The sequence below is a fragment of the Dermacentor albipictus genome, chromosome 1 (assembly GCF_038994185.2).
Source record: "Dermacentor albipictus isolate Rhodes 1998 colony chromosome 1, USDA_Dalb.pri_finalv2, whole genome shotgun sequence".
NCBI classification, from domain to species: Eukaryota; Metazoa; Arthropoda; class Arachnida; order Ixodida; family Ixodidae; genus Dermacentor; species Dermacentor albipictus.
The window spans coordinates 9,321,894-9,335,560 of NC_091821.1; the positions used below are offsets into that span (position 1 = coordinate 9,321,894).

General features: G+C 48.8%; 1 protein-coding gene across 4 annotated transcripts in view; it reads right to left on the reverse strand.

The window, feature by feature from the left end:
- Positions 1 to 13,667, reverse strand: part of Cad99C (cadherin 99C) — a 213,135-nt gene that overhangs the window by 121,066 nt on the left and 78,402 nt on the right. For 3 of the 4 annotated variants that reach the window (XM_070538899.1, XM_070538913.1, XM_070538922.1), the window contains exon 2: positions 10,790 to 10,845. The exons of the other annotated variant lie outside the window; for it this stretch is intronic. The gene's annotated coding sequence lies outside the window, so the exon portion shown is untranslated. The remainder of the gene's footprint in view (positions 1 to 10,789; positions 10,846 to 13,667) is intronic. 4 annotated transcript variants of the gene reach the window in all.

The window sequence follows — 13,667 nt, forward strand, 5'->3', positions numbered from 1 at the left end:
TTCCCTTTTCTGTTTGTTGGCTATATACCCTGCTCCAATATCATTGCCGACTCGCCCAAAACGTTATACCTCAGCAGAACATGGCACTTCTCGCGCGTGCTGCCGCTATAGACAAGGGGACGTATTCGCAAAGCGCTTCGTTCGTAGGTTCTTCTTCAGAATTGGCCGGATTCCTTCCCTGATGATATGTCCAGCATCAGGATCGGCTGCAATCTGCTCTTTTGAATAATTCTACCGTAAGAGCGTTTTGTGAATACTGGCGCAAAATATTCTTGTTCCCTTTGACCGTTGCTCTTCCCATGCATATCAGTACCTCGAAGCGGTATGACTGGGCTCGAAAGCTGGAACAAAACGAAACGCGTGCTAAAAACAACGAGACCACTTGGAAGACTTAGCAGGCTATCGTGTAGCACTCCTACACTGCAGCAGTCCTATTTCAGCAACCAGACTTAAGACTCGTTGTAGCTAGGCACGTCGAAAGGCGCAGGCTCACCCGTCAGCGATAATAATACGTCTGTCGTAGGTGAACAGGCTGACTTGCATGTCACGTATAGGACAGGCTAAGGAGCGACCGCTAGAAGAGAGCGTCCAGGGCAAAAAGACAACCGGCGGCGATCGCAGGCAATTCACTGGCTGCTTGCGAATGCAGTATCTCTGTTTCTTTCTATCTTTAGCTCGCGTGGGTTGCCACGTCGCATAACATGGAATGAAATTAAATATAAGCCTGAAGGACAGCTTCATGCAGATACGCCAAAAGCGACCTATAGAACGCGTTGTCCCTGATCCATAGGTTTCAGGTTGCACATTTTTTAACTTCACACCTCTAAGTACATTTTCGTGAACTGTCTTCACCCCGTAACACATCCAAAGTAAATGGTGGGCATCCGTTACCGACGCAGGAATGGAGCACTTCAGACACCGGGCTTCGTCTTCACACGGTTGACACCAAGCAAGAATTACGGCTGGTGTAAGGGTCATCCCAGCCCGAAGGCTAATGAGAGAGATCTCCTCTACTCGATAAATATTGTGGGGAAGGAAGTAGACACGCTGGAGGACGAAGGCACACGTGTCCCACCGAAAGCTATATTTTCCGGCACTGAGAACTGAACGGGGGTCAGAGGGAATGGCAAGAGGAGGAGCTCGCGCCCTGGTGACGTGCAGAGGTGGTGGAGTACTAAACCACTCTGCTCTACCAGCTTGGGTTCGTGTACTCCTGAACCCATCACCTTCCTGTCCTAGCAAGGTGGCTGAGTGGTTAAAGCAATTGACTACTTTCTCCACTGGGCGCTGCCCACTTGGGTTTGAATCCCACCCTCGGCAGGGTTGATCTGGAGTTGGCCAAAACCAATGAAGTGGAGACACACGAGCAGGTGTGGCCTGCCGAATTCACAGCACATGCTACGTGCCGCCAGGAGTTTATTTCGTGTCATTTTCTTTCGTACTCAGTTTATTTATTTATTTTTTTTTGTTCGTTTCGTTTACGTTCACTGATGGCGCATACCCACTGTGGAAGGTTGGCTTCTTATTCTTCAAGAAGCCTATAGAGCCTAAACAAACACTCACTATGTGTTTCCGAAGTTCGTACAACCAGACTTGATTTCAGCTCGCATCCATAAAGGATTTCTTACAATGCCGCGCGTGTTTTTTTCTTTCTTGATTTTTTCTTCAGTTTTTTTTTTTTGGAGTTTCGGTGTCCACATGTTTCGAGTTCCGTCCTTGTCGCACGTTCCCGCCAATTGTCTTGTGTTTGATTTCTTTTTTTTTTCAGGAAGAACATTCTCATTTCATGGGCGCAGTTGCGATTGACTGGCTGCTTACCGACACTTCCTTAAATACGGCCGATGTGACCGAGAACGCTCTGCCACCGCTGAGGTGGGGCGTGTTAATTCACTCCCTCTGTGTCCGCAATACTGACGCAGCGGATTCATAATTCTTAATCCGGAGTATTCTTTTCCGAGTCCAGCCATATTGTGGTCTGTGAGCCCATCTCGCTGTTCTCGTGGACTGATCCCAGTTATGGTAAAGTCTAAAATTACATGGTCTGACTGAGCATGCGCGCTGGGGCCACTGCAGGATATTTGCGAGCGCGAGAAGACACGCACCGCAGGTTGCCTCCACGATAGGACGCGCGCAGCCGCGGCCGGAGACACACGCTACCCCGCACCCTCACCCCTCCAAGAGAGCGCACATCTCCCAGCTCCCGCCCTAGCGCGCACGATAAGTCTGCGCTACATGGGATTGGAAATCATCATCATAGTCATCATCATCATCATCATCATCGTCGTCGTCGTCGTCGTCGTCGTTATTATTATTATTATTATTATTATTATTATTACGAAAACGAATGCAAAATAACTTTTGCGACAGACTGTGTGTGCGCGCCTGAACCAGCACTGCCTCACTTGCGCTGCGCCCGCACCAGCGGAGTCGCGGGCTGTGCACACTGACGCGTCTGCACGTGGATGGCGGCTTCTCAACGGGTCGGATCTCCGCGACCGTGTCCTGCGCGGCTGCCACAGCTCTATCGGCCTCAGTCGCACCGCATGCGATGGGGAACCTATAGCGAAAGAACTTCCGCAGTTCGCCGTGGCCTCGCGTCCACTTCCTGGGCGAGCGTCCGTGCACCAGGCCTGCCCCGGGGAAACGCTCCCATGCGCCGAACAGAAAATATTTGACTCACGCCCCCCCCCCCCCCCCCCCGCCCCCGGAAATTGCGAAAAGACGCAGGCCCCAGTACAGCAGGGCGGCTCTAATACACGGGAGCAATAGCAGTCGTTGACACTGTTCTCGGGCCCTTAAGGAGCGTGCCGGCGACTGGCCCTCTGGCTGCGAGTGCATGCACAACGGCAGTCCGTCTCCTCCCGAACGAAGGCTGGAATGCGGTTCGCCCGCGGTGTACGGCCGCGGCCACCTCAGGCAAGGATGCTGATTTCGGCTGCGAAACGCTCACTTACAGAACACCGCGCGCAAAGTGGAAGGAGTGATGCGCGCGCACGCACTTGAAATGGCGCGAGCCGATGAAAGCGAAATAAGGCGGACCACGATCCTGTATATAGTCAAGTGCTACAGTTTGCGCGGTCAGTCTCGCAGTGCTTGATTCAAAAAGCTGGGCTAGCTAGAATTAAGACATCTGAGACACGTCCAACACTTTGGGGGAGAAAAAGAAACACCTTTTAGGAGGACATATAGAAAAGACGCTGTCATCCGGGTGCTTTATAAGCCTAAGGTGTTCCTTTTTATACCCAAGCGCTGGAAATGTCCCGGATGTCAACAACCTTCTTGTCTCAGCCGTCTTGTTGCCTATACGTCTAACTTCTTTGATTGATTGGCTGAAGTCATGATCTTCGAAGAACATTTCTGATCTTCGCTTGATTTGCGATCTTCATTTTCAGTGTCAATCCGCAATACACGCTTACTGTTCCGCGAGCAGCGTTTTTCTCCCAATTGCATTGTCTTCCCGGGATTCACGACACTCGTGTGCTCCGACAGATTATAGACCTAGGGGAAAAAAAGTATTCCATTTCATTGAAACCCTAAAGGAGATTTCATGGCACAACAGTTGATTGTGCAACGATATGCCGATGCTCCAAAAGAGAGCTTTTCTGATGTTCATAAAAAAGTCGTATAATACACCTCACCGCCTCTAAGCACCGTTTCGTGTTTATAAAGCATCTCTATCTACTTGCGCGTCGACCAGATCTGTCCTCTAATTACTTTCGAGTTAGGCGGTCGTTCGAAATCTGCCTTCAAGAGAAACAGGTCTTGTTCGCCAACTCAGCGCCGAGATATCCCTACTTATACGGTTCTGTCGGGGTTTGAGAAAGACGCAGAAAAGACTAACTATACGGCTGAACTGATTGAAATGAAATTAGGGAAGGCAATCCACAACAAGCGCACAAAGCAGCCAGACGCGTACATCATGGCCACAGGATCAGTTCGTGTCCAAACGCCCGGATGCAAACTACAGACAATTAAACGCGATAAGAATGCCGGCACCATGGCGTGCAGTGTTTCATTGAATAATTGTAGCAGCGGAAATTCAGTGGGGATAACATCGTTTAAACATTCTCCCAGCAACTACCTGCTGTGGACGTGTCGTAGCCTATCCTCACTGCAAAATATCGCGCCTTTTTGTTTGTGCTACACATATCAGTCGTTATATTAAACGACTGGATCTTTACGAGACGGACCGCCGAGATGCCTTCTACGACAGCTCGCTGTTACGCCTACTGAGGATCAAGACAATAGACTTAATCTAGCAGCCCCCCCCCCCCCCGTCTAACGGGAAATCCCATAAGTATGGTGCGAATATTCGCAATTTCGGGTACGAATCGAAAAGTCCTTGCTCTACGATTTGTATTTGCTACAGAGATTTCGCTACTCAAACTTGTCTAATACACATTCCTTTCTTTCGAATATAAGGTGACCCGCCGTGGTTGCTCAGTGGCTATGGTGTTAGGCTGCTGAGCACGAGGTCGCGGGATCGAATCCCGGCCACGGCGGCCGCATTTCGATGGGGGCGAAATGCGAAAACACCCGTGTACTTAGATTTAGGTGCACGTTAAAGAACCCCAGGTGGTCGAAATTTCCGGAGTCCTCCACTACGGCATGCCTCATAATCAGAAAGTGGTTTTGGCACGTAAAACCCCATAATTAAAAAAAAAGAAAATATAAGGTGTAACAACGTTTATTAACCGTTAAGGGCCCCGTGTCGCCCAAAATCCGGTGTTGGCGTTCAGCGTCGACCATCTGTTCGCCAAACATCTTTCCGAAGCATGCATACCCAACCGCTTTTCTATCACCAAAGTTGCTCACAGCTTGTCTTTTATTCTTTACAAACTTATTCATCTGAATTTTGGGAATGACAACCCACAAACAAATGTCCTGACAAAAAAAAATAACACTCACAGCGCTTATCTTTTATGTCATATCTTCTCAGACTGAAATACTAAAACTGCGAAACAAAATTTGCAGGACGCTTAAGCTTCGGCTTTAAGAGTGGAACGTGATAACATTCAAGGATCCCCGACTACTTTCCACGCTTCCCGGCAACCGCAGCTTATGTAACCGTAATGTTTACCGGGAAACGCTGGCGGCGAAGCCTATGCACGAAGGCGAGCTTTCTGGTTTAAACGCGGCCTCTTGCGTGGGCCGATCTCCTGTTATTGTTTCGCACTTTTAATATTTTAGTCTGAGAAGATATGACATAAGATGTATGCGCTGTCGGTGCTTTTTCTTTTTCGTGCCATTTGTTAGCGGGCTGTTATTCTCCAAATTCCGAGGTATAACTTTGTAAAGAAAGAAAGACAAGGTGTGAGCAACATTAGTGATATAAATATGGTTGAGTATACATTCTTCGGAATGATCTTTCGGGAAAAAACGGTCAACGCTGGAAGCTGACGTCGGTTTTCTGCAACACCGGGCCCTTAACGCTATCACGTTAATAACAGGAGATCGGCCCACGCAAGAGGCCGCGTTTTCCATAGTGTTCGCCGCCATCGTTTCCCGGTAAACATTACGGCTACATATGCTGCCGTTGCCGGGAAGCGTGAAAAGCAGCCGGGGATCTTTGGATGTTATGGCGTCCCACTCTTAGAGGCGAAGCTTAAGCGTCCTCCAAATTTTTGGAGCCACGTGCGGGAGAGCAAACGAGAGACTGAGGACTAGTGTTCCGACAATTCTGGTGCAGGATAGCCCCAGTTCCTGAGCCAAAGCAGGGAACAGATAATTTCTGCTCAACAGTTTCCGGCCATCCGATAATAATGGCCCGTTTTGAGACACCCTGTATACGAATTTGTTGTTTCGATTTATTATTTGGCCAGTCTCCCCATGTTTTCATCCTTTCAAAACAATGTGCACTACTGTAGTATCTTACTTCTGTCCTTCAACGAACACAACACTATACGTGCATGCGGTGACGCGCTGTTCCCTCGTTTAATTGCTACCATTCTCATGGTCCTCCTGGTAGGTGTAGTTGTTTCTCGTTTACGAGCTCCTCGTTTGTCCGGACGTGCTGTCGAGGTCGATACTACATATACTGTAAATACCCTATAATTTTGCTACTCGAATTGTTCGCGAATCTGGGACATTGGGCACATTCGCGGCTACTAAATTTCGCGACTTCGGGCTCGTGCCGCACGGCTCACTTGGCCTGCAAGATGTCTTCTGCGTTCATTTTATTATTATGTATTATTAACGACTCCTGCCTTTTCAAATAACAGTGACGTCGGTTTAGCCTCAAAGAGTATGCTCAAATATGAAACGAAGACCATATTCGTGCAATGGGTACGATATCTGACAGGATCGCTTTGCAGCTGAAGCAGGGCAAAGATGACAAAGTGCCTCTAACAGCCTCACTGATGAAGCTACTGCACGCCCCCTCGCTCATCAAAGTATGACACTCTTTCTCTGCGAGGTCAGGGACTCACCTCCCAAATTTTGATAGAATTGGCACAGCGCAAGGTTGCGAAGCCAAGTGAACGGAATGTGTCACGTTGTATATAGGGCGTACGTCCAGCAGAACTAGCCGGTGGAATAAATTTTTGATTTTCGGCATAGGGTCCACATTTCTTTCCCGAATATTTCATGTGGCTTTAAATTTACCGACTAGTTTCAGTAGCCAAATCGGCGTAAATAAGGGTCAGCGAAAATAAAACGTTGTGCAACATGTATCAAGTGATACCTACGAACCTCATTTCTTCTATTTTTTAACCAAACAGACTAATTGCACATTTTCTTTCTTATTCGAAATAATAAAATGGATATTCGATTCGATATTGACAGGTAATTTTTCTCAAATATTCTTATTCAATTGGATTTGGAAACTTCGCTATTCCACCAGCCCTACCCATAAAGGTTGCGTATTATTTATGTATATTTTTCTCAAATAAACATTGGTTGCTCTGTAAACTTTAATAAACTTTGCCTGCTCTTTCTTTGCCGCTACTAGGACGTGCAATTTGCGTATGCATAAAAGGGAACCGAGTCCGTCTGTGCGAGACGAAGTAGTGCATCACATTTAAAAGAAAATTAAAAAGGAAAGAAAAACGCACGACGAGTACAGGACAAGGACTCATTTCTGTTTGTAGCTCACACCCCCCAACGAATAAAACCACCGAAAATCCCGAAACCCAAGAACGGCAGGACATTTTCTATATTCTCGATCGACGCGGTCAGGACAGAACGCGTTCATTCACCAACGGCGCCTCGAGGGATATATTTAATTAAGGTGTCAGGCGGCGAAGTTGAAAGCATGTGCCTTCATGCTGCCCCAGTTCACTTATATACGTACTAAGGCGCTATGACTGACCAAAACTGATAATAGCCGTCTCGACAATGGCGAACTACCGAAGCAAGTGGTGTAGGTAGAGCAGGGGAGAAAATCCCGAGTCAAATTCAACCACCCAACCCCCTTCACCTTTCCCCAATCTTCCGAACTTCTTATCCGATCCAGGTGGCTTGCTGAAAAGGCCTTCACAAAGCCGGCTCCAGGTCATGAGCTCCGATTTTATATTAAAAGTTGGCTGTTACAAAAGAATGGTTCGCAAAAAAAATCCGCTAAGAGTGGACGGCATACGCATGATACCAAAGTAGCCGGCAAACAAGTTCGCAGGAACGAGATCCTACGTTTCCCGTAGCCTCTCCAGTAAGCAAGAACGGTTTGAACTGCTTTTAAGCCGCCCCCTTTTATATATATATACACATACATATATATATATATATATATATACGGGGTTTTACGTGCCAAAACCACTTTCTGATTATGAGGCACGCCGTAGTGGGTGACACCGGAAATTTTGACCACCTGGGGTTCTTTAACGTGCACCTAAATCTAAGTACACGGGTGTTTTCGCATTTCGCCCCCATCGAAATGCTGCCGCCGAGGCCGGGATTCGATCCCGCGACCTCTTGCTCAGCAGCCTAACACCATAGCCACTGAGCAACCACGGCGGGTTTTTAAGCCGCCCCTATATAGTTAAAGAGTAGCGCTTGTATAGCGCACCACGCTGTATACGCACTGAGCTGTGCACAGTCTGCGTTATCAGCTGTAAGGGAGCCCTAAGATACCTTCGTCAGCTGACCCTATCGGCATCACAAACATTTCTTTGCCATTCTTTCGTCCTTGTCACGTGCTCCGAGAGCGTGTGCGGTGCAGCGCTTTCGCGTATATGCGCCGTGGCAGCGGTGGGCCATATATATCCGGCGCCCCAATAAACTTTCCGTTATCGTGTCTTCGCAGTCAACTTTGCCGAGAAATAAGTGTGTTTTCGCCTGCGTTCAACGTATGGGACGACGATCTTTGCGCTCTCGTATACAATAAACGTGCATCAAGCGTCGAACACGCGTACGTATAATTTATCGGGTATTTTTAGGGCGAAAATTATCTCTGAAATTGTGATTATATATAACTGCGAGCGAAAAGTTTTGAAAATCTGCGGGTTTTTGCACTGGTCTTGCCGTTGTGTTTCGTGCCCTCTTAGGTTATAGTGGGCAATTTGAGTGGACCACATTCCTGTCAGAGCAAAACGAGTTGTATTCCAGTGTTTGCAAGCACTGCGAGAGGGCGTATATTGAGCATTAAGGAACCCCTCGAGCATTTCTTTGGTCCCTTAATCTCCTGCGTTTATTTAGCTTTTTGCAATGCTTATTTGTTATATGCAGTGTACTGCACCGATGCAGAAGCTGAAAGCCGCCGTTTCCCGCAGTAACTATACTTTCCCTGTATGTTCACTATAGCGCATCGGGGAAAAAAGTGGGTAGGAAAGCTGCAGTGCAGTTAACCATGACTGGCTGACCATCGCCGCAACGCGGTGTGTTGAAGTCTCTTATACTCCGTACTGTGTGCTCGCAGTGACGAAAGCGGAGGGAGAGAAGGCGTTAAAACTCCAATGAAAGAAGTTTCAGGGTGGCCTAAATAGATCTTAACTTTTTATGTTTAGCGTCGACTCCACTGCTGCCAATGTTCGCAACTGCAGAATGCGTATATATGAAAGTTCCACAGCGGGTTCGTGCGGAACGTACGACTTTAACAGCATAGATCAGTACGTATACGACGCCCGTTTGAGCAACAGAGCCGCCGCGGCTATGTGGTACACAAAACAGAAAGAGTTGACTGTCTTTCAGAGTGGGGGCCGAATAGCATCTCTCTTCTTTCGCCTCCTGTGTAAGATAATACGCGCTGACATGGGCTATACGCAAAGTTTAATGTAAAGAAAGAAATTGCTTTTAAGCAACTTGAACAAATGCTGAACGATAAGGCTTTTTTTTTCTCTTTTCAACGCTTGTGCGAACAATTCGTCGGGCCATTGGCACTCCCATACTTCCTTCAACACAAGCGCTAACGGAGCAGGGCACACGTCCGTTGGCGCTTTACTTAAAACCGGAAATCGCTGGTGTATACAACGCCTTTGTTTCTTTTCTTCTTTCTTTCGTTCTGTCCATCTTTTCCCGAAGTACATTCTCAGCAATTCGCTCTATAGGACCGACATGATGTTTTATTTCTCGTTTATCTTCTGTCACAATTCGCCAGGCCCAAGCGTAATTCTCGAGGGGAGCGCATGTTCGCCTCGCTCAGAACACCGCGACAGATTAGCGTTGGGAATTTCCGTCGGGGGCCACAATTTGGATAGCAGTCTTCGAGACGTTGTAGCGCTCCCGCGATCACTCTCTGGCTTCAGAAAATGACGTCGAGAAAGACGCCTGGACAGAAAGGCGGCTTCGCTGGACTATGTCACAAGCGCCGGCGGCAGCCGCATCGTCTGTATACAGTATACACCTTCGTAACGATAGATATCCTTGAAGCAGAATGGCCTGCTGCCGCCGCGTCGCATATATGCGCGGCCAGAGGAAGTCGCTGGTTTCCAGCAGCAAGAGAACCCAATCATGCGTTCGACGCGCCTCGGGAAAAAACGTAAGGGGAAAACAAAAGTAAAGAAAGAACGTGTGCGACGCCGAGACGCTGAGCACCGCGCGCTGTTCGACCGGCCGAAACCGCCGTTCTCGTTTTTCGTCTAGAGGATTTCCGTCTTTTTCCGCCCGGCGTGCTCGCCTCACGAGTATACCGGTGCTGTGTGTATGTACAATGGCATGCGCCCGGTCGTCGACGACGGCCGTGCCTGCAATGCGGGTGCGCACGCAGTCCTGGCGAGAACGTTGGCGGCGGCGGCCCCTGCAGCGGCTAACGATCGGCTCGTGACCGCGCGCCCGTGCGTCCGCCGGTACGCGTAAAGCTCGCCGCGCGGTGTAGTACAGAGACAGCGAACCTGAAACAAGGTAACGCTGTCCTCGGGACTCCCCTATATATTCCTCGAACCACGGCACATTATGCACGTGTGCGAAGATCCATCGCCGTTGCGTGCAAGTAAACAGTTCCCCTTGAGATGCGTGGGGCGTCACTGTTGAGAGACATCGCAGGTGACTTGAACCCGCCATCGGTATCCTTCGTCTCGATAGGGCTCGTCTATATGACAGCGAAACCAGCTTCTTTGAAAGCCTGCGCTTCTCAAGTCTGTCAAGATGTTCTTTGTGATCTTGAAAGGCGCGATGCGTCTTGCAAGCACTGGGCAAATGCTCCGTCATATGCGTCTTAAACCCATAGCACGGAAAGGACATGCGCGCATCATTTCACGCCTTCAGCGTGGAGGATTCTAACACGTAATGTGCGTCTGCTGCAGGGATTGCTAGTTACATTGTTTAAGCCAAACAAATATGAAGATGCGCCTCCAAGGGGTCCTCCATGCACTTCCATAGAGGAGAAGATGGAAAAAGTGAACGGCCTGGCCTCCCTTACCTCTAGGTGCTCGCCTTCACGATGTCCCCCGATGGCGCCAGTGAGTGAAGATACACCTGCGTGATGGAGCAATACTCGTTGAGAGAGAAGCGTACTTGAAGCTTGCGGGATAAAAACGCAGGCAATATCTCTCCAAAGCAACATTTCCTAGCCTTATGCTTGGACGGAAAACACAACATTGCACTGTAGCCGTTTATTATTAGGATACTAATGTCCGCCATTTGGTACGCTTCAGTCCATCGTATTAGTTCGTCGACTTGGCTGCGTCAGGATTTCTTGCGCAAGGTCATGAAACGTGAAAGTCACTTTGTTACGGTTGGCTTACTCGCGAGGTCGGATATAAACGTTGGCTAGGCACCGGCAAAACATAATTTTATACAGAAAGGTGCATGGTAACTCTTTGCTATAGCCTGTCGCGGTTCCCATACCAGCCGTGCAACTGCCGCACGGCCCCTGACGGTGCAGTGACGAGCACCCTCGACGGTGGCAAATGCGTCCACGACATGTGAAGCAGACGGCTCTCCCCAGGAAATGTGGACGCTCGGCCATCCGCACAACTTATGGCGTGCTTACGGGAACAAGGCGCGTGAAAGAATACCGACAGGGGGAAATTCAGAGCGCAGTCGAGTGTCTGATGGAAGTGAATCTACGCGTGCAATATGTCTCAGAGGTGCTGTGGTCATATCTTCGAGTCTCTAATCATATGAACAAGTGGCAGTCTCGCTATACTTTCAGCTTGTTGCAAGCTAATCACGTTTCGGTCAGGTTGCGTTTGTTGACCCGCCGTGGTTGCTTAGGGGCTATGGCGTTGCGCAGCTAAGGACGAGGTAGCGTAATCGAATCCCGGCCATGGCGGCCGCATTTCGAAGGGGGCGAAATGCAAAAAGTGCCCGTGTGCTGTATATTGGGTGCACGTTAAAGACCCCCAGCTGGTCAAAATTCCCTGAGTCCCCCGCTTATCGTAGTTTTGGCAAGTAAAACCCCAGAATTTAATTTTTGTTGTAACCTAGCAGTTGTTTTTTCTGACTGTAATCTCGTGCATATTGTCGCAGTGTCTTGGTAGCACGAAACCTGAACATCCAAACAAGACAGAAGTTCACAGGAAGGCGGAGACTTCAAATTAATAATAGTCATCCAACAAGAGATATGTGTATGCAGCCAAGGAAAGCTGTTGTTGCCCTGACGAAGACAAGTCGCCTTGTCGAAACGTTGGCTAGAAAGGCATCCCTTGTTCGACCACTCATGACCATTTGAAATATCAATACACAATTCACCTGTGGCGAGATGCACGGGCCACGTGGGGTTCCTTAACATGCGCCTAAATTTGAGCACATAGGTGTTTTCGCATTTCGCCCCCATCGAAATGCGACCGCCGTGGCCGGGATTCGATCCGGTGACCTCGTGCTTAGCAGCCCAACACCATAGCCATTAAGCAACCACGGCGGGTCATTTGTTCCATTGAGCGGCCGCTTTGGTAGATTGTCGTAGGAAGTATATTATCACATAAGACAGTGCTAAGGCCGAGAAGTCGTATATAGACACGATTGAGTGTTCGCGTGGTACAGGACTTGCACAGGCCTTCTACAGGCTATGCGAAAATGAGTGTCTGAAAAAATAACACGCATTAGAAAGAAATAAACAGAACATATCACACTCGACGAGCGCACTTCCTAACCTAGCAGGTGATGTTTCCTGGGATCCTGCATGTTTATTTGGTGTTAGAGACAGTTTTCCCTTTGCACGCTTTCATCTCGAAATCACGCGTGGCCAATGAGTATAATGAGTTGATTATATGGTCTCTGTAAAAGTGTCGCGCAATATAGGAAATTGAAGCCCGCTATTGTTTGCCTTCACAAGCCATTCAAAGGTGCCATGATGTGAAATTTTGACGCCAGTGAGGGTCGATGTACGGGCTTGTTGGTATGGTATTTTTTGCTTTATTGTAGCGCAGGCAGAACGACCGAACATGCAGAAATGCGCGTTAGACAACGCAAAGCGCTTTGTCTTGTCTAATGTGCCCTTCTGTTTGACGTCAAGTTGTCCACGCAATTTTTCGCGTATACGCAGATTGGGGAAGGCCGACTGATGATTGAGCAATGAGGAAAAATTTTATCGAGAACGTACCGTTGAAACGAGACGTAGTTGATACGTGGTGGGAAAAATGCTGCATGATGTCTCATTCCCGACGTATAAAACTCAGCTGTTGCTCAACACGCTTTAGTAATCTGATTTCAAAAGTTGTGAGGCCGGCCCCCAGGCTTTCGAAACAGCGCGTCGACGTGCGGGCGCACAAGGTCCTGAAAAAACGACGTAGCGTCGCGTGACAGTGCGCTGTCATGTGATGTCACGCATCAGTCCTCCGCGCGTGCTTTTCAGAAGACGCAATCAACGCAAACATTGCTACAATAACTGCCCGTCAAATATCGCGCTCCACTTCGTGGTCAGTACAGCATTCTCACGTAACGCCACATAAAATAGCAAAACACTCCTCTTAAAGTTAGCCAGACTGCGTCCGCGCATGCCTATACTATAGGCTCGGGAAAGGGGGGTGAAAAAGAGACCCATAGAGTGTAGAGACGATTCCCGGAGCGAATGAAGTTGCTCAGGCAGTTAGGCGTAATGTAATAGATTTTTCTGACTCCACTTGATGCGCACACATACGCCTCCGACGGCTGCCATCAGCGACGCTGATTTTTGCGGTTGTACTGTGCAGCCTGGAAAACAGCTGGGTGGCGCGGCATTGCCATACTGTCCGAGAGAAAGAGGCCCGCGCTGAGCAGCCGAGCGAGCAGTCGTGAGATCGCTTCCTCGGCTGCGCTCGTAATTGCGAAAAGGGGGTGAATTAAAACGCGAGCGGCCCATATCACAGCTGTAACGC